Source organism: Bubalus kerabau, chromosome 16, assembly GCF_029407905.1.
Source record: "Bubalus kerabau isolate K-KA32 ecotype Philippines breed swamp buffalo chromosome 16, PCC_UOA_SB_1v2, whole genome shotgun sequence".
In the NCBI taxonomy this organism is placed as follows: Eukaryota; Metazoa; Chordata; class Mammalia; order Artiodactyla; family Bovidae; genus Bubalus; species Bubalus kerabau.
In genome coordinates, this window is record NC_073639.1 from 16,860,812 (window position 1) to 16,881,381 (window position 20,570).

Sequence of the window (20,570 nt, forward strand, 5' to 3'; positions counted from 1 at the left end):
TTCTAATTTGTATCCGCAGATACGATAAAAAGACATGGGGGTGGGGTGGGGGTTGGGGGCTACCAAGCACTACAAATCAAGAAAAGCACAAGAGGGGACAGATGATGGCCAGTCGCCCTCTGCAGCTTCAGACTAGTGCTGTTACAATCTGTGCACTGGCATGAATTCAGTGAACTAGACAAAATAAATGATCCCTTTAAATACTGAGGAATAACTGAACAGAGGATGAGATGGCTGGATGGCATCACTGACTCGATGGACGTGAGTCTCAGTGAACTCCAGGAGTTGGTGATAGACAGGGAGGCCTGGCGTGCTGCGATTCATGGGGTTGCAAAGAGTCGGACACGACTGAGCGACTGATCTGATCTGATCTGAACAGAATTGTTCAACAAAATCAGCATAAAATACAGGCTCCAAAAGCGACTGGGGGAAAAGTATCAAAGACTCCTTCCAGGTACCTTAAAAAAAGTAGATAAATGGTCTATTGTTAGTGAAGCAAGAGACTCACCCCAGCCCCCAACCTCTTGTTCTTTGGTTCATTACTGTCTTAACTCTAATGGTAAAACATCAAGGCATAAAGATCAAAAGAATCAAGGAACTAAAAGTATGGGATATTGATTAACTTCGCTTTAGAACTGTTTAACCGTTGGATAAGTTACTTGAGAAAGAAGACAACTTTGTAAAGATTATCTTTCTATGAAAAAGTCTGATCCATTTTGCTGGAGAAAGTACTTCCAAGTAACTAAATAAACTGCATGTGTATTTCCTGACTTATACCACCAGCTCTTCTTAAACTGATGATCTTGTGAAGAAACAGAAAAAGACTCCAGTTCTCAAAGAGCGACTGAGGGGCTTTTGAGAAATCATAAGCAAACTATATGATTCCTGTAGTTTAGTAGTTCTCATGTCTAAATTATTTCACCATACACCTCACTAGAATGCCATGGAAACGGGAAGTACCTCAGAGGTGTATTGCATAAAGTAACTGGCGGCAATATTAATTAGTACTGTTGAAAGGTGTTTTCTATCCTAACATCCAATTTTAGATAGGATTCAAGGCCTGATGAGAACTTTTACCTCCTGAGATACTTGAATTAAAACATCAAAAAGGGTCAAAAAGTAAACATACCAGGAAATCTGTAATGTAACTTTTCATTACTCCAAAATGGACTATTTTTTTTTTAACCTGCTTTATTTCATTTAGGTACTAATGTCAATGACATACTTCCTGCTCAGTTGCGTCTGGCTCTTTGCAACCCCATAGGACCATATATTACCAGGCTCCTCTGTCCATGGGATTTTCCAGGCAGGAATACTGGAGTGGGTTGCCATTTCCTTCTCCATATATACTCCTAACCAAGAGCAGACTCCTCAAAACAAATGAGGATTCCCAAGAAGGATAAAACAGACACCCGAACATTCCTGACACTCATAGAAACCACAGAATCACAGACTGGACACTACAGATTTGGGTTGAAAATGCTTAAAAAGATGAAGGCCCGCAAAGAAAAATATTCCAGAGACTCGATGCTAGTATACATTTTAAAACATAACGTGCAACCCATTTAAGCCAAGAATCCAAGAACTGCCATGAGCTTTGCTGGGAAGAGTATGATGGAGAATTCACAGAAGAAGGGGAGAACATACCAAACAGGCCTAAATAAAATTAGGCTACAGAATTAATGAAAACTTATGAAGAACTGGGAAACTACCAAGCTTTGGATAAAGCTAAAATACCTATTACTTCAAAGCAGAACCAAAGACACCCCACAGACTGCCTGAACAGGAAGGCTGAAGCCACACACACGCTCACATTTCCAGCTGGAAAACCAACCCTAGGAAGGGAACCAGGAAAACCAGTAATGAAGACAGGCAGAGAGAGTACTCTGGGAACAGACAGGACACAACCGGAGCAGCACCAACTCCAAACAGCTCTGAATAAAAGCATCATGGAGCATCGATCACACAGATCCTTAGGAAAATGCTACACCATCATCTACTCTTAAGGCAAACGGGGGAGGAAAATAAAGTTAAAATTGCTACACAAGTACAATGACATCCCAATGAGGGAAGAGAGAGAGAAAGAGAGAGAGAGAGAGACAGGTTTTCTCTAGCTATCTCAGTCTCAGAAAAGACCCCAGAGTAACAATGATCTGTGATCTGATTTCAACAAATCATCTGTTCAAATGTTTCCTTTTCTCAGTTACTCCAACTAGGAACTCACGTGGTTTTTGAGATACTTGTCCTGTAAGTCCCTCTGCATTTCTTTTTCTTATATCAAACAAGCAGTTAGCCCTCAACTTTCATTCAATATTTCCCAATTCCAAACAGGTCAAACGCAGCTAAATAAAGCTCACCACTAATCAAAAGGAAGGGGAAAAAAAATCCTAGAAGAAAAAAGTACAGATGACTAAAACCTCTATCTCTTCGACAGACTTGAAAGCACTTTTTAAACCACCTACTTCTTTGCTCAGAAGTTGGGCTAAAAGGAACTCTACTTTGACTGAGTCCCTAGGGGGGAAATACATATACATGTGTATATATATATGTGGGTGTGTATATATATATAAGCTATAAATATAAGTATTTATAGCTCCTATACAAGAAAGCAGCATGAATGCCCACTGCAGCTCACGGAGGAATCCTGCTGGTCTTGGAGCAGCAGCAATGCCCTATTGGCACAAACACCCAGAAACGTGAAGGTCGCTTAGCTGTGCCCGACTCTCTGCGACCCCACGGACTATACAGTCCATGGAATTCTCCAGGCCAGGATACTGGAGTGGGTAGCCTTTCCCTTCTCCAGGGGATCTTTCCAACCCAGGGATGGAACCCAGGTCTCCTGCATTGCAGGCGGATTCTTTACCAGCTGAGCCACCAGGGAAGCCCAAACACCCAGAAGACAGACTTCAACTTTCCTGAGTTTCTTATTCAGCCCATTTCAGTTACTTTCAAACCTTTCTCCACTTTCTAAATGTGAGACTGATGACATAGAATAGCTAGTCTGCCTCTTTTACATTAAAATTTTTTTCAGAGATTAATTTTCCAAATCTGGAGAAACTAGGGGGTGAAGGTGGAAGAGAAGACCAGCTCTTGAAAGCTAATTTTCATCATGCAATCATGCAGGTACTGGTGCCTTTAAAACACAGGCACCAACAGCCTCTCTTCCAGTCTCTTAGGTGTGATCTGAGGGACAAGCCAGCAAGAGGTGCTGAGATGTGGTCTCTCTCAACAGAGTGTTGAGTGTTAAGCGATCGTAGGAATCAAAAAGAAAAGGATGCACTTACCACCTGCTACTTGGAAGTTCACTGCAGGCTGTAATATTTCAGCCAAATGATTTCAAAAGTGGAGAAGGAAATGGCAACCCATTCTAGTGTTCTTGCCTGGAGAATCCCAGGGACAGCGGAGCCTGGTGGGCTGCTGTCTATGGGGTCGCACAGAGTCGGACACGACTGAAGCGACTTAGCAGCAGCAGCAGCAGCATCCTCTCAATGAAAAGGAATCAAGGATTTATGGATGTCACACTTAGATGTGTCTCTAACGACAGTGCTGTAGTTTACATATTCAATTGCACTAAGTACGCTATTCAATGTATGTTCATTGTGTTGGAAAATTCCTCAAGAGAAGAATTCTTTCTGGTTCTGCTCTGCATACACAAGTGCTTCTATCCTGACAAATTCAGGCTGCCGATAGGGCACCTGGTCAACTTTTCTTAGTCATAGATAATCCCTGCAGAAGAGCGTCGGTTTGATTTTGTTTCACTAGATGATACTTGTTTAGTTAGGCAGATGCTTAAAGCAGAGTTTCCTTACTGTCCTCAACTTCAACCAAGAAACCTGGCTTATTTCTACATCTCCTTGCCACTTCCTCTAAAAGTTGTATACTGGAGTGGGTTGTCATTCCCTTCTCCAGAAGATCTTCCTGACCTAGGGATCAAACCCGGGTCTCCTGCATTGCAAGCAGATTTCTTACCATATGAGTTAAAGGGAAGTTTCTAAAAGTTGTACAGCATTCTTTAATCCCCCTGAATTCCCCTCCTCAAATTTATGCTTATAATGGAAAACTGTCCTTCTGTACGTGGTAAGCCTTTCAAGATATCCAGGTCCTAAGGTCTGTCTAGTCAAGGCTATGGTTTTTCCAGTAGTCAAGTATGGATGTGAGAGTCGGACTGTGAAGAAAGCTGTGAAGAAAGCGCCGAAGAATTGATGCTTTTGAACTGTGGTGTTGGAGAAGACTCTTGAGAGTCCCTTGGACTGCAAGGATCTCCAACCAGTCCATTCTAAAGGAGATCAGTCCTGGATGTTCATTGGAAGGACTGATGCTAAAGCTGAAACTCCAATACTTTGGCCACATCTGCGAAGAGTTGACTCATTGGAAAAAGACTCTGATGCTGGGAGGGATTGGGGACATGAGGAGAAGGGGACGACAGAGGATGAGATGGCTGGATGGCATCACCGACTCGACGGACATGAGTTTGGGTGAACCCCGGGAGTTGGTGATGGACAGGGAGGCCTGGCATGCTGCAATTCATGGGGTCGCAAAGAGTCGGACATGACTGAGCGACTGAACTGAACTGAAAGACCTCACTCTGATAAATCTCATCTGTAGTCACCTCAACTCAAGAACTGTAGAGTTACTGGCTTGCAACTGCTTACTCCTCAAACACTGGAGACAGAAGAGCAGAGGCATTTTCAAACTTCACTGTCTGTCTATAAGAGGAAAAGGTCTGCAGTAGTTGTCTCTTAGAAAAAAATTCTTTTGAGTGTTTTAAGTTATCATAAAAGAGCAATTTTACAGCTTGCAAAGAGTGCTAAATGTGGTAAATTTCCATTAAGTGACCAGTTATGAATGATTCAATCATTAACAAATGGAAGAAACTATTTTAGTTGGGCTATTACCCTATGGAAGGATTGTACTGGTAGTTTTTACACTCATATTGACCTTTTATACCAACTTTTCAAGATGCATATCATTATCTCCATTTTACTAATAAACCTGAGGGTCAGAAGTTAAGCAACTTTTTCCAGATCGTTTTCTAGTAAGCGGTAGATCTACAATTTAAACCAGAACAGATACTAAAGTCTATTCATCAGGTTAAAACAGTAAGGAATTCAAATACTAAATTCACAGATGAAAATGGAATAGACCATAGGAGGAAAAAAACTATCCTATGTACTTAAAAAAAAAACAAAACCCAACCGACCAATCCTGCTGTATTTCAGGTTTTGGAACATTGCTCCTTCTCCAGCGATCTCACAGGTGCTGTTTATGACCACAAACACGCACATCTGTAGGGGTGAGTGACATAGGCAAGGCAGGGCCGCCTGAGCCCTCTCCCTATATTTAGATCCTCCAGCTCTGCTCTTAATTGAGTCGTTTAATCAGAACCCTCTAAAAGGGAAACACATCCATATTCATCACAGGCATCAAAGGAAACATCTTTACAAGTTATATCCTTTTACAAACCAACATGTGGTCTCACGCCACTCTCCCAATTGTTAACTCCTCCTCTGGGAAGAACGTGGAATTTTATTTCTTTTTATCACTTGAAAAAATCACTTCCCTCCTAATTCAGTAAAACTGGGTGGAGGCCACTTCCTCCACAGGTGAGAGAAATAAAATTTGTTGCTCTGTCATTGTCAGGAATGTTAAAGCGAACCATTGATTTCATGTGCTTGCGAAGCAGAAACAAAAGGCAGGGCCAAAATCCAGAGGGAGAAATCAGGACCCAGTCTCCAGACTTTCAGATCAGATCCTCACCATGTTTCTGTCATTTTAAGACGTTTCTAAGTGAGAAAACAGAAGCTTCACTTGGAATGAAAAAAGGCAGGTCTAAAGGGAAGCTTTCCACTTAGCAGCTGCTCTTTGAATAAAACACCTCTGAGCCTCAATTTGCTTTTCCGTGAAATTTTGATTTCACCACCTACCCCACTGGGTTGTTACCAGCCCCTTAAATAGGAATACGTAAAATTGATTTGAAAATTCGAACATGCTGAGAAATGTAACATATTTACAGAGTGGGTTCACAGTAAGCTAATTTTAATATTCTGTTTACACAAAAGTTTGTCTCTTAGTTTTTGTCTGTCCAGTGAAGTTTGAACTTTGTACAAAGAAAATGATAAAAAGAAAAGCTGATAACCACTGCAGTCATTCAGCTCATTTGACAACCCCCCAGAATATATTAGATACTATTCTTTTTTTTTTTTTAATATTTATTTGGTTGCTCCAGGTCTTAGTTGCGGCATACAGGATCTAGTTCCCTGGCCAGGAATCAAACCTGGGCCCCCTTTATTAGACACTCTTCTAAGCACAGGGACACAGCACTGAACAAGGGGGAAAAAAACAGTTTTAAAAAAAAAAGTTCATGCCTTCATGAGACCTACATTCTAGTGGTCAGGTCACCTCACTGGGAAAGTGATCTTCCAACAGAAGCCTAAAAAGGTGCGGGATGGAGCCAGTCTGAGGAGTACATCCTCAGGAGTACAGTCTGAGGAGTACATCCTGAGGATGTACATGGCAAGCAGAGGGGGAGCAAGGAAGAGCAGAGGCCAAGAGGCAAGAATGTGCCTGAAATGATCCCGGGGCAGCAGAGTCCAGCATGGCCCGGATGGAGAGAGGGAAGGGAGAGGAGCAGACAGCAAAGCCACAAGGACTCTGGAGCTTTTTTCTCTCTGAACTGTGCTGGGAGCAGAGATGCCAGTGTGGTCCCACCGCCAGCTTCCTGGGCTGACTATGGTGTGGCTGGGCTGAGAACAGGCTGAAAGGTGGGGGAGCAGGAGGAAGAGGCGTGGCAGAGTAGGAGGGAGTATGGAGACCGGTGAGGAAGCCACAGCGGTTGATGCAGTTCAAGATGATAAAGGTTTGGATCAGTCCAGCAGAAATGGTCAGACCTTAGCTGCTGTGCTGGCTCAAATGGTAAAGAATCTGCCTGAGATGCAGAAGGTCGGGGTTCAATCCCTGGGTCATGAAGATCCTCTGGAAGAGGAAATGGCAACCGATTCCAGTATTCTTGCCTGGGAAATCCCATGGACCGGGAAGCCTGGAGAGCTATACAGTCCATGGAGTCATATGACTGAATGACTAACACATTCTGAAGTTACGGCTATGAACAAATACATTTTATGAAGAAAATACTTAATCATAAAGTTGGTGATGTCTGTCTCATTTTTAATTCTGGGATCTGTTAAAATCCCGTATCACAGCCCTATGAGATGGCACCTGAGGTGGAGTCAAAGATCAGCAAAGAAGTAGCTCAAGAATGATCATGGGAGGTGGAAAGGGAGTGGGTGTGTGTGAGTCAGTCATGTCTGATTCTGCGACCCCAGGAACTGTAGCCCACCAGGCTTCTCTCAAGAATGATCATAGGAGGTAGAAAGGAAGGGAAGACGGGGAGAGACAGTGGGGGGGGGGGGGGGAGAGAGAGAGAGAGAGAGTGTGTGTGTGTGTGTGTGTGTGTGTTAGTCACTCAGTCGTGTCTGATTCTGTGTGACTCCATGGACTGTAGCCCACCAGGCTCCTCTGTCCATGGGATTCTCCAGGCGAGAATACTAGAATGGATTGCCACTTCCTTCTCCAGGGGATCTTCCCGACCCAGGGATGGAGCCCATGTCTCCTGTGTCTCCCACACTGCAGGCAGATTCTTTACTGTCTGAGCCACAGAGGTAGCCCCAAAGGAGGGAATATAGACAGTAAATTCTGTAGTGATGAGGGTGGAGGATGGGGAGTGAATAATAAGGAGGGGAAGCATGGCACAGTTTGACATGACAGTCAAAGCTGGGTGTTTCTATGGAGGATGCGGGAAGAAGGGTCTGAAGGGGGCAGTGCGGAGACCCCCACTCCTGTAGACCCTGTGGTATAAGGGTTATGAGGGAAAACAGCCAGAGAAACAGCTCCCAGGGAAGCAGCATCCTCAGATGAGCATGATCTATGTTCAAGACCACTCACGTACCAAATAACCTAGCAGTCTAACAATAAGGGAATGATTAACTTATAGTACATCTGACAATGATGTTAACCGTTAGAAAAGTAGGAGGAGGACAGCCTTTCATGTCTAACATGGAAAAAAAAAAATATGATAATTGTTCAGTTAAAAAAAAAGCTGCAGAACACTACACAAAGTATAATCTCATTTTAAAAACTCGAATAGAAACAAAACCTGTACATGTGAAATATACGTGTACCTTGAAAAGCCAGGAAAGAAACAAATCTGAACAAGCAATTACTATACCGAGTGAGCTGGTGGAGAGGAGAGGAGGAGAGCAGACCATTTTTACTTACAACCAATAACTGTTTCCAATTTTAAAACCCCAATAATAAAAACAAATAAAAACTGAAAGTAGGTTAAGAGATTTGTTCTACATGGCCCCAGAAGACAATATTATGACTAACAGGTGGCAAGATTTATCTTTTTATAAAGAAAGAAAAAAAAAAACATTGAAAGTATTTCTGTATAGAACAGAATTATCACTGAACTAAGATTTTCACAGAAATGTATTCCTATGTATGGATTTGGGATATATGACCTAATTCTGGATGAACAGGATATTTGATGGGAATGTACTGTTTTATTAAGCAGTTCAACCACATGATCAAAAAACTCAATTTTACAAAATGGCATATTATAACAAAAAATAAGTTTCCTCCCCGTTCTAGTCCCCTTCCATTAGTAACTCAAATATCCTTCACATTTTTCAATGCATGAATTTTTTTACCAAAGAAATGTTTTGTATTAATCAGATACCTCAAAAGCAATTCAGTTCTGTCCTTTCCCAGTATGTAAATCTGTTATTTGGAAGAAAAAAATAACTCCTCAAAATCTAAGTTTACATAACCGCTGAGACAAACATTGAGATCAGCCAGATTTCACTCCCCTTCACAATCAATGACATCTTGTTTTCAATCTGCCAAAAACCCAAGCTGGACTAACAGGCCTTCAGGAGGAGAAACTGAGCAAAGAGCGGCTGCCCGCTTTACCCTACAGCAAGAGCTCCCTCCAGCTAAGGGCAAAAAAGCAGCAGAAGCGCTTGTCTTTCATCGGGTTAGGGAAATGATGCTGTGGGTACGAGCAGGCGTCACCTACAGAATGAGGTGAGACCTGCGCCACAAACCTAGACCTCTTTCACCTCAGGCCAGTTGTTTAGTCCAGTTCTACCTATTAGCCTGCCCAGGGTCAGGTATTTACCAATGGGGATGGAAAAGCCCAATAAACAGAGTGCACTTGGAAGGCTTCCGAATGCAAGTTCTCCTCCTCTGTATGTTCAACTTTCTAAGCAACTTTACTCTCCACTAATTCACTACTTAACTGAACAATTCTGTAAGGGCTTACATAAAGGTACAGTAGAAAAAAACTGGGCAGGCTACAGTTCCCAGCATCACCAAGCTCACAGTTGTTAAGTGGAGGGGAGGCGTGAAGGGTGGAAGAACCACATTATCAGGCTGACTGTGATAAGAGTCACAGGACGTCTTCAGGCTCTGTAATTATCTAAGGGAGGGTGGACAAAAACCTGTGCCATTTCTTCACCACAACTCCATCTCCCATGCACCCTGGGCTTTCTGTTACCTACCCTGATACAGAAATCCAAACGAGTTTATTAAGCTATCAACCACGTGCATCAGTGGGGATGAACTATAGAATGGATAATCCAAAGCAGCCTTAATAAAATTAACCATTACTTCTCAAATATGTATTATACTTTTATCAAAGAAGTTTTTCATTCCTTAGCATATTCTGCTTATTACACTAATCATAAAACTATTCTATACTCTTGAGAACATAGCAAATTCTAAAGAAATGCCTGTTCAAGATTCTAATATTGCTGTGGAAAATATGTAGATGAGAGAGTTAACTATGGTTTTATTATAAAAACTTAAAAACCTATTCCATCACAGAAATCACTCTAGTCCTCCTCTCGAAATTCATCCTACTGGCAGCAGTCTTTACAGAATATCTGAAATATCCCAGTTCGAGGACTCCATAAACTCTCACCACCCACTTCAAAGGGCTGTCATGCCAGTGGTTCCATGGGAAACATCACGCAAGAGCGTATCCATGGTTGCCGTCAATTTCCAACACAGCTCAAGTATTCAGAGAGAGCAAGAAAAGCCTTCTGCTATCACCACCACCACCACCACCACCACAATGAAGCACCAAGCAGTGTCCCAAGCACTTATACCTATTAACTCTCTTAATCCGTACAGGAATCCCATGACGTAAACACTGTTTCAGAGATGATGAAACCAAAGTGCAGAAAGGTTAAGGGCTTGCCAAGGCACCCCCTCCACCATCCTGCTTCTCCTGAATAACCTCCTCCTTTGTCTCATGCATAAAGGATGCATGAGACAAGCAAGGATTTGCTTACTGTTTTATTTTAATCCCTCTAGCTCCTTCCCACCCCAACTTTTGTTTTTGGTGTTGTCTTCCTTCTTGGTACCTTGCCACTTTCCTAGAACATGGAAAAACCAAGAGTTTTACCAGGGCAGCAAGTACGAGATGAAGTCCATTTTCATCTAAAGAGCCTAAAATAGGGATAAGAAGTTATAACTCAACAAAGACACAAGGCAATTAGCACTATTACGTCACGCTAACAGCCCACGTTATATGTTTGAGTATTAATATTCTTTTCTTGTGATGAGTCTGTGGAACATTACAATTAAACTCCTCTTAAGAAATTCATTTTCTTTACATTCTCACTGATTATTCTTTTTTAAATCTAGTTTATTTTTACCAATTACTGTGTAGTCTTTTTTTTGTTTTTTCTCTTTCATATGGCACTGTTTTATTGTGTGAAAATATACAAAACATACATTTTCATTGTAACCATTTTAAATGTGCACTTTAGTAGCATTAAGTTCACACCATTATGCAACCATCACAATCATCACCTCCAGAACTTTTCAAGGTTTTTTCTTTTTTAAAAAAGTAGAAGTACAGGCTGTATTTTCTTATCCACTCCTAAAAGGGAAACACTTGGGCTATCTCAAACCTTTCCTTTATAAATGATGCTCTAAGCAATAACTTGGGCTTCCCTGGTAGCTCAGCTGGTCAAGAATCTACCTACAATGCAGGAGACCCTGGTTTGATTCCTGGGTCGGGAAGATCTGCTGAAGAACGGACAGGCTACCCATTCCAGTAATCTTAGGCTTCCCTGGTAGCTCAGCTGGTAAAGGATTCGCCTGCAATGCAGGAGACCTGGGTTTAATCCTTGGGTTGGGAAGATCGCCTGGAGAAGGGAAAGGCTACCCATTCATTCCAGGATTGTATAGTCCATGGGGTCATAAAGAGTTGGACGGGACTGAACAACTTTAACTTACTAAGAAATAACATTAAAAAAATAAGTTTTTAGTAGCCAGCCTCTGTTAAGATTGTAAAGTCTTTCATTCTGATTTTCTCAGAGATTGACTCGATTTTTTTTTTTAATGTTTTCTTCCAGTTTTACTTCAGGTCCTTTACTGAAAATATACACAAAACAGAACAAAAGTTACTGGCTCTTTTTTTTTCATGAGGTTAACACTGTCCCATTCAAGTAAATGTAGAGATGGAAAATAATTAAAGGACTCTGCCAACTATCACATTTTATTCTAGAAAATATTAAGATATTCATTTTAATGGCTCATACACAGATGGCAGTCACAATGCTATCTAGAGATAGGGGCAAAACACAGCCCTCTCAACTCTGGAGGATCTGGGGGAGGGGATAAGGACACAGCCAACAGCAGACAGGTGTGGCAGCAACAGCGGTCAGGGACACAACCACTTCTGGGTCCCATCGGCCTCCTGGTCCCCTTGGTTCTCCCCTGGTCCAGGGTTTCTCACCCTCGGCATCACAGGACGTCGGGCCACATCCCTGGCCTCTACCCATGAGATGCTGGTGGTAACAGCCCTGCCCTCCCCACAGCTGTGACGCCCAAGCGCTCCTGCGGACTCCGCGGACAGCCTCCGCGCTCCTGCGGACTCCGCGGACAGCCTCCTCACTCCTCCAGACGGACTCCGCAGACGGACTCCGCGGACGGCCTCCTCACTCCTCCAGACGGACTCTGCAGAGGGCCTCCTCACTCCTCCAGACGGACTCCGCAGACGGACTCTGCGGACGGCCTCCGCTCTCCTCCAGACGGACTCCGCGGACGGCCTCCGCTCTCCTCCAGACGGACTCCGCGGACGGCCTCCTCACTCCTCCAGACGGACTCCGCGGACGGCCTCCGCTCTCCTCCAGACGGACTCCGCGGACGGCCTCCTCACTCCTCCAGACGGACTCCGCGGACGGCCTCCGCTCTCCTCCAGACGGACTCTGCGGACGGCCTCCTCACTCCTCCAGACGGACTCCGCAGACGGACTCCGAGGATGGCCTCTGCTCACGGCCTCCGCTCTCCTCCAGATGGCCTCCGCTCTCTAGCGGGCTCCGCGGACGGCCTCCGCTCTCCTCCGGTCTCCGTGGACGGCCTCCGCTCTCCTCTAACACTCCTCTCCTCTTTGTGAGCTCCTGGGGCCTCGGGTCCCAACCGCTGTCTTTATGAGCCCCCACCTCTAGACTCCAGCACACAAGGAATTGCTGATTCCTTCAAGAAGGGAAAAGGAGAAGCTTTCAAAGACACATAATTCTCTTTTCTCCTCAGAGAAAAGAAGGGGGTGGAAAACAGTAGCCCTCAGAACTGCTGGGGAGCATGGAGCACCGAGGATAGGTATTACCTGGCACCTAGCACTGCTAGGTATCAAGACATCGTCCGTCCTCACGAGGGACCTACAACACGCCACAGGTCCTATTTCCTGACACGTATTTAAAGACATCGAAATGAAAGAATTCACTCAAAACTACCACGTGTCAAGCCGACAATTCTTAATGCTGCTGTACGTTGAAACTCATCTGTGATGCTTTTTTTAAACGCTCCCTACCCTAACCCCTAAATCAGACCCCCTGGGATGGGCCCTGGTGTTTGTGCCGTGGCTGTCCTTCACAGGATTCTGATATGCAAAGTGAGAATCACTGGGCTAACACAAAAATCATAAAGACACGGTCCACATACCCTCAAGGAACACAGTCTATAAGCTGAACAAAAGTGAAGTGAAAGTGTCAGTCGCTCCGTGGTGTCCAACTCTTTGCAACCCATATAAGCTGTAGCCCGCCAGGCTCCTCTGTCCATGGAATTCTCCAGGTGAGAATACTGGAGTGGGTGGCCATTCTCTTTTAAGATAACTCTAATAAAAGTTATTAAAACAGAAGCCAACTAGACAAGATTCATGTTTTCCCCAAAGTTACAAGCTCTTGGTATCTTCCCCTACAAACTCTTAGTGGATCTTCCCTACATTTATGACTCCTTATGTCAACTTTATCAAGCTAAGAGAGACACTAACAACAGAAGTACAAATAAAAGACTCTCAAAAACTTGCTCAAAGAATCCATCCACTAAGCTGGAAGTGGGCAGGACACAGGAGTTCTATCAACTGCATCCAATTTCTTTCCCATTCCTTGATTCTAAAAGGCCCTCCCAATTACTGGAGTTACACCCTCAAAAATGCAATAACATGAATAATGATACCTTGTTATTCAACTTTTCGTATGATCATGAAAGTGAAAGTGAAGTCGTTCAGTTGTGTCCGACTCTTTGCAACCCTATGGACTGTAGTCCGCCAGGTTCCCCCATCCATGGGATTTCCCAGGCAAGATTACGGGAGTGGGTTGCCATTTTCTTCTCCAGGGCATCTTCCCAACCCAGGGATCGAACCTGGGTCTCTTGCATTGCAGTCAGACTCTTTACCCTCTGAGCCACCAAAGAATCATAGTCTCCTCTTATCAGTAGTTAAGACTGCTTCTGCAGGGAAAACACTGACTGAGACGCTGCTCTCTCCCTCCCTGAGACAGAACTCAGTGCTCGACGTGTGAAATACTTGCAGAATCGATTAACACCGGCTCAACAAAAAGCAGAACCATTCAGTGAGGGTGCACCTATTTTTAAAGGAGGCTTTCCTGGACTACAGATCAATATCTCAGCCCGCACAGCGTGACAAGACAGAAGTCTTCAGCGTTTCCATGCAAATAAACGCTATCAACACGGTTTGAATGCCGATCATTTCAACAATAATCAAGTTAATTTTGTTCACAGTTTAACAGACGACCATTTGAAACGAATCAAACGTTCTCTCGAGCTTGAACAAACTGAATAGAAGTCCTGAGCACACAACACGAACACTGGGGAAAGAAAGAGGTTGTTATTAATTATACCAGACTGCAAAGCCAGCAACGGACACAGCACAACAGGAAGCTCTAACAGATGGGATGGCAAAGGGCTGAGGGTGTAATTCCTACAGAGACACTCACTGCAGCATTACCACTCCCTTTGCAAGGCTACCCATAAAATTAAAGACACACTTTGATAAAATCAAAAGACTCGGTGCCGGCATGGCTCTTCCCTCCCCAACTTCGTTTAAAGAGTCTGAGGGATGTGCCTGCCTAATGCTTACCTGTTCAGGCTCCCTGCTCCGAGTCACCAACCCCCAAAAGGACTTAGGAATGAAGAGGAAAGGCAACAGGCCCAGGGGTAAGCCTGTGGGTGAGATTCAAAAGCCTCCCCGCCCCCCGCCAAATGCTGAAATATTTGCAGATCATTTTAAAAGAAAGGAGATGGTGGGGCAGAAGATGCCGACAAATTCTCTTCTGTCCAGCAGCTGGGTAAAAACTAAATGCTGAGATAAGACCGAGTGTACTTCAGTTAGGTAAAGACCCCACCACCAACTGGTGTCACATGAAAAGCCTTTCTTATACCCACAATCTTAACTATACACACGAATCTTCAAGCTGCGGACATTCAAGATGCAAGTGTTCCCGGGCATGCCAGCTGTTGTACCTTACTACTGGACTTTTCAAAGTACTCTAAGATTAAAAATGGTTCCTTTATTATGTTTTTAATGTATTATTTATGTGAAAGGTATTATAAATCTATTACAATACAGTACTACTCTACAGCCGATTGTGTCAGTTGGGTCTACCTAGGCTAACTTTGTCAGACTTACTAACAAGCTGGACTTACGAACGGGCTCTCAGAACCTGTTTGTATGTAGGAGACTTACAGTATTACCTTTAAGAGACAATTAAATGCTGATGCCTAACTTGAAATTTTTTTCACTTTATACAAGGCTTTACTATGTGAGGGAACTTGTTATTTTTAATACCTTATGAGCCAGTCTAGCTCAATAATCACAACCATGTTTCAAGACCATCGCTGTGTCTCTCATGAAAAAGGAGACACTGCAATGAATCAAATCGAATACCACGACTCAGCGGGGAGAGAAAGGCCCATCTCGCTATGCTCTATGAAGCACTGGCGTCCTGAAGGTGCACTGATCGTGCCAGCTGACTGAGAAACTGCCTGGAGCCGGCAGCCCCGAAGTGCTGGGAACACCTCATGTGGAGACTCCGAGCCCAAAGTCACGAGGGGCGTGGGGCAACATTAAGGAAATGGGATGGAGCTGACTTGTCTCTTAAAACGCCAACTTAGATTTATGGTACCTCTTTGTACTCCTGCTTCTCTCAGGAGACAGGGAAATTTGGGCTTCCTTTCCTTCAGTGAGAAAAGCAGTTTCCCCAGACTGATCCTTCCTGGTCCACAAGAATGATACAGTCAAGTAAAAGAGAAGACACTGTCCCCATTCCAATGAAGAGTCTCATCCGGGACACAGCAGAACATCTCATGCTATTAGTTTGCATTTGTCTGTGAATTGCTTGCTCATGCCCTTTACCAACTTTATCAGAATTTATCTTTTTATTGAGGCATAGTTGGTTAATAGTGTTTCAGGTGTACAGCAAAATTATTTTGATTATATTCTTTTTAGATTCTTTTCCATTATAAACTGGGCTTCCCCGGTGGCTCAGATGGTAGTGAATCCACCTGCAATACAGGAGACCTGGGTTCAATCCCTGGATTGGGAAGATCCCCTGGAGAAGGGAATGGCTACCCACTCCCTTTTGCCCGGAGAATTCCACGGACAGAGAAGCCTGGCCAACTACAGTCTGCTAAGAGCCAACTCACTGGCAAAGAGGACAGCAGAGGTTGAGATGGTTAGATAGTATCACCAACTCAATGGACATGAATCTGAGCAAACCCTGGGAGATAGTGAAGGACGGGAAAGCCTGGTGTGCTGCCGTCCATGGGGTCACAAGTGTCAGACATGATTTAGAGACTGAGCAGCAACAAACCAGTACAAGCTATACCAAGATATTAAATACAGCTCCCTGTGCTATACAGTGGGCCCCTGCTGATTAGCTATTTTATATACAGTAGTGTGTATCTGTTAACCCCAAATCGCTACTTTATCCCTCCCTCGCTTTCACCTTTGGAAACCATAAGTTTATTTTCTGTCTGTGAGTCTGTTTCTGTTCTGCAGTTAAGGTCACTGTATTATGTTCTTAGATTCCACATATAAATAACATCCTATGATATTTGTCTTTGTCTGTCTGACTTGACTTGGTATGATACTCTGGGTACATGTACCAATTTTCTGCAGGGGTCTATTTCCTATTGATTTAAAACGTTTCTTACAAAGAAAAGTAACTTGCTGCAGATCTGAAAGGTTGTGTTTTTGTGTGTGGTCATTCATCAGTGTGTGCTTGGTCACACAGATGTTCAATGTATAAACTTTTCCGTTATGGTTTCTGCCTTTGAAGCCATGATGAGAAAGAAGAGCTCTATAGGTAGCTATTAATACTACCCTTCCACTATCTTTTGAAAATGACAATCAATTCACTCAATCAATGATTATCAAGAATCAATCTCCCCCTTCCATTCTGATATTATGACAAGAATCCATGCCAGAAGTTTTCTGCACTGAGCATGTATTCTCTGATTAAAAAAAAAATTTTTTTAACACTGATGAACACTGTAAGAAAAGTACAAAGATAAATTCAGAATACTTTTAAAAGCTCTGGGCAACTTAAACAGCTTTTAACAATCTTCGAAGGAGATTCTTTGCTTAATTCAATTACTACACTTTTCTTAAAAAGATTTATCTGGAATTGTCAGGGAAACACTTGCTCTACAAATTCCCAAACCTGCTATTTTACAATTTCATTTATCGGGATTCTCAGTGCTTAACCCTTTTCAATTCATTTAACGCACTAAACGCCTTAGAACCTGTGACCCCATATCTAGATTGGATTCGATATTGCTCTCGTTAACATCCTAGACTCCAAAATCACATTGCCTCTTACAAATGAACACTAACATTTTCTGAATGCTCACTACGTGCCAGGTCCCAGGCTAAGTCCTTCATGTATTCTTTACGTCACTGACAGCAAGATGCACCCGCTCCAAACCAGGAAATTTACAATCAATGGTATGTGGTCCCCACATGATGGTTTTTTCCTCAGCAGCATATGAAATAACATCTTATGACTAGCAGCATCTTGGATGAAATATGGAAGGATAACTCATCTTACTGTATCAATCCTGAGGCTGACACTACTATCTCTGTTTTTCAGATGAGCAAACTTGACGTTCAAAAGTTAATGGTAGCTTTCTCAAAGTTTAAAAAAAAAAAAAAAAAAGGTAAGTAAATGTTAGGAGCATGGACTTAAACCCAGGCAACCTGACTCTAATGCCTCATTTCCTAACCTGTTTGCTCTCCCTAGGCCAGAATCATCTCTGCCAGCACTCCTCTTCAACCTTACTTTCAGGCCACCAAGTTTTATCAACATTAAAAAGCAACAATTACTAGTCCACTCTACAGCCACATCAAGCTTTACCCCAGGCTTCCCTGGGCTGTTCAAACTTGAAGTTCTCCATAGATTTCCTAGCACGCCACCGATGACGGTTATTCCCAAACATCTCCGTTATTCTCACACTTTCAGTACCGTTTTCTGATGCTCCACTTCCGCTCACTATCCCAGTGGAGGGACTGACCTGTCTCCTCCACTACTAGGGAAACCAGCACAAGCTGGCAAGAGCACTACCATCTGCTTCCCTCTCCTCTGTGGACCCCAACCTGCCTCTTCCGCAGTCTCCCTCCTTACCATGACTGTGGTTTCGTCACCGTCTCCAGATCACTAACTCCATCATCTGTGCTGGTTCTTTGTCCATTAACTTCTTTCCCTCAACCTTCAAATATGAGGTTCAGTTCAGTTCAGTCGCTCAGTCATGTCCGACTCTTTTCGACCCCATGAATCACAGCACGCCAGGCCTCCCTGTCCATCAAGTCAGTGATGCCATCCAGCCATCTCATCCTCTGTCGTCCCCTTCTCCTCCTGCACCCAATCCCTCCCAGCATCAGAGTCTTTTCCAATGAGTCAACTCTTCCCATGAGGTGGCCAAAGTACTGGAGTTTCACCTTCAGCATCATTCCTTCCAAAGAAATCCCAGGGCTGATCTCCTTTAGGATGGACTGGTTGGATCTCCTTGCAGTCCAAGGGACTCTCAAGAGTCTTCTCCAACACCACAGTTCAAAAGCATCAATTCTTCGGCACTTAGCCTTCTTCACAGTCCAACTCTCACATCCATACATGACCACAGGAAAAACCATTGCCTTGACTAGACGGACCTTTGTTGGCAAAGTAATGTCTCTGCTTTTGAATATGCTATCTAGGTTGGTCATAGCTTTCCTTCCAAGGAGTAAGCGTCTTTTCATTTCATGGCTGCAGTCACCATCTGCAGTGATTTTGGAACCCCAAAAAATAAAGTCTGACACTGTTTCCACTTCAAATATGAAGAAGTCTCATCAATTTTGAAACGTAAGTCCCTCGAGGGCATACAAGACTATTTCTCTTAATATACGCAGCCTCTTCACCTCAGCTGCATTCACTTGATGAATGTTGACCTCCTCTCCTTCACCCTGAACCATACAACACGCTCCCCAGAGATTCCTCTGGGTTCTCTCTCCTTTTGGCTTCCTGGTTTAACTCCTCTGACCCCAGAACTTTCTTCCAGTTCCTTCTTTGGTCTACTTCAAACATCCCTCTCCTTTCTACTAGTTCTTAACTGTGGGCATCAGTGGAAGAGTTTCTCCGTTCATGACCCTCTCCAAATGCCCATCCATTCCTAGATGTTCCACTGTCCTTCCCAGCAGCTTACTATGTGGAGTCTACAGAAAGCTCCGAGCCCCTCTGTAGACTTTAGCATGGCTATGTGTCTCTAACTTGCCTGTAGAATACTTGGGTACACCACGTTACATTCAACCTGTCAGTTCTAATTTATCATTCACACAACCTTCCTTCCACAACCAGTTCTTCTCTATTCTTAAGTAAAAGCTTTATTAATTTTCTACCTACTCAGGTTGGAAGGGCTTCCCAGTTGACCCAACGGTAAAGAATCTGCCTGCTAATGCAGGAGATGCAGGAGACACAGGTTTGATCCCTGGGTCAGGAAGATCCCCTGGAGAAGGAACAGCAACCCACTCCAGTATTCTTGCCTGAAGAATCCCATGGACAGAGGAGCCCAAAGGGCCACAGTTCATGGTGTCAAAGAGCTGGACACAACTAAGTAACTATGCACGCACAGATTGGAGACTTAAGCATAATCTCTGACATCTCTCTTTCCCATTACTCTATAGTCAATAACTACCAAGTGTTTTTTTCACTCACAAAACCCACTCCATCAGAGAGATAACTCAAAGTGCTTTCTTATCAATCTGCTGGCACGTGGGCTTTACCCTCTCCAGCGCAAACTGCATGTTCAAACACCTTCAGCGACTTCCCAATGCTTCCTTATTCAGGCATGCTGAGGTCCTCAAATCCCCATCCAATTTCCCCTTGGGGAACACCCCTCCTACCTCACTCTACAGCAGGGGTCCCCAACTCCAGGCACAGCAACCCACAGTGAAGAACTGGGCCACAGAGCAGGACGTGAGCGGCGAGCAGCGGGTGAACAAGGGAAGCTTCATCTGTATTTACAGCTGCTCCCCAGCATTCCAGTTGCGGCCTGAGCTCCGCCTCCCGTCAGGTTAGCGGGTGGCACTAGATTCTCAAAGGAGCGCGAACCCTATGAGAACTGGGCATGTGGGGGATCTCGGCTGCACACTCCTTGTGAGAAGCTAATGCCTGATGATCTGATTCTGCACTATGGCGAGTTGTATAACTACTTCATTATATATCACAATGTAATAATAACAGAAAGTGCACATCACACTGATAGTGCATAATAAATGTAACGTGCCTGAAGCATCCCCAAACCATCCCCCACCCCCACCTCTGTCTGTGGAAAAACTGTCTTGGATGAAACTGGTCCCTGGTGCCAAAATGGTTGGGGACCGCTGTCCTGTAGGACCCTGTCAGGAATACCCCCTGTTGGAATACTCTCTGGAGCTGCATGCTAGCCTCCACATCTGTGCTGTCCAAAAAAAGAGCTCACTGTTAATTAGGTAGCTATTTAAATGTAAGTTAATGAAAATTAAAAATGTAGTCCCCAGTTGGACTAGCCATATTTTAAATGCTCAACAGCGTTAGTAACAGAACATTTCTATCACGGCAGAAAGTTCTCTTAACGCTTATGTTCCCTCCAGTCTTCCAAGCCGCTCCTCTGCCCCCAGGTGTCATCCTTTGGCCCATGCAAACCTACAGGTCCTTCCACACCACAGAAGACCTCATGTGTGCTCTCTG

The 20,570-nt window shown here is 43.9% G+C and overlaps 1 protein-coding gene across 5 annotated transcripts in view; it reads right to left on the reverse strand.

Annotated features, from left to right (window-relative positions):
* SMAD1 (SMAD family member 1) overlaps window positions 1-20,570 on the reverse strand; it is an 86,359-nt gene that overhangs the window by 53,477 nt on the left and 12,312 nt on the right. Inside the window, exon 1 of one of the 5 annotated variants that reach the window (XM_055550953.1) lies at window positions 5,201-5,330. The exons of the other annotated variants lie outside the window; for them this stretch is intronic. The gene's annotated coding sequence lies outside the window, so the exon portion shown is untranslated. Of the gene's footprint in view, window positions 1-5,200; window positions 5,331-20,570 lie in introns of those variants that run through there. 5 annotated transcript variants of the gene reach the window in all.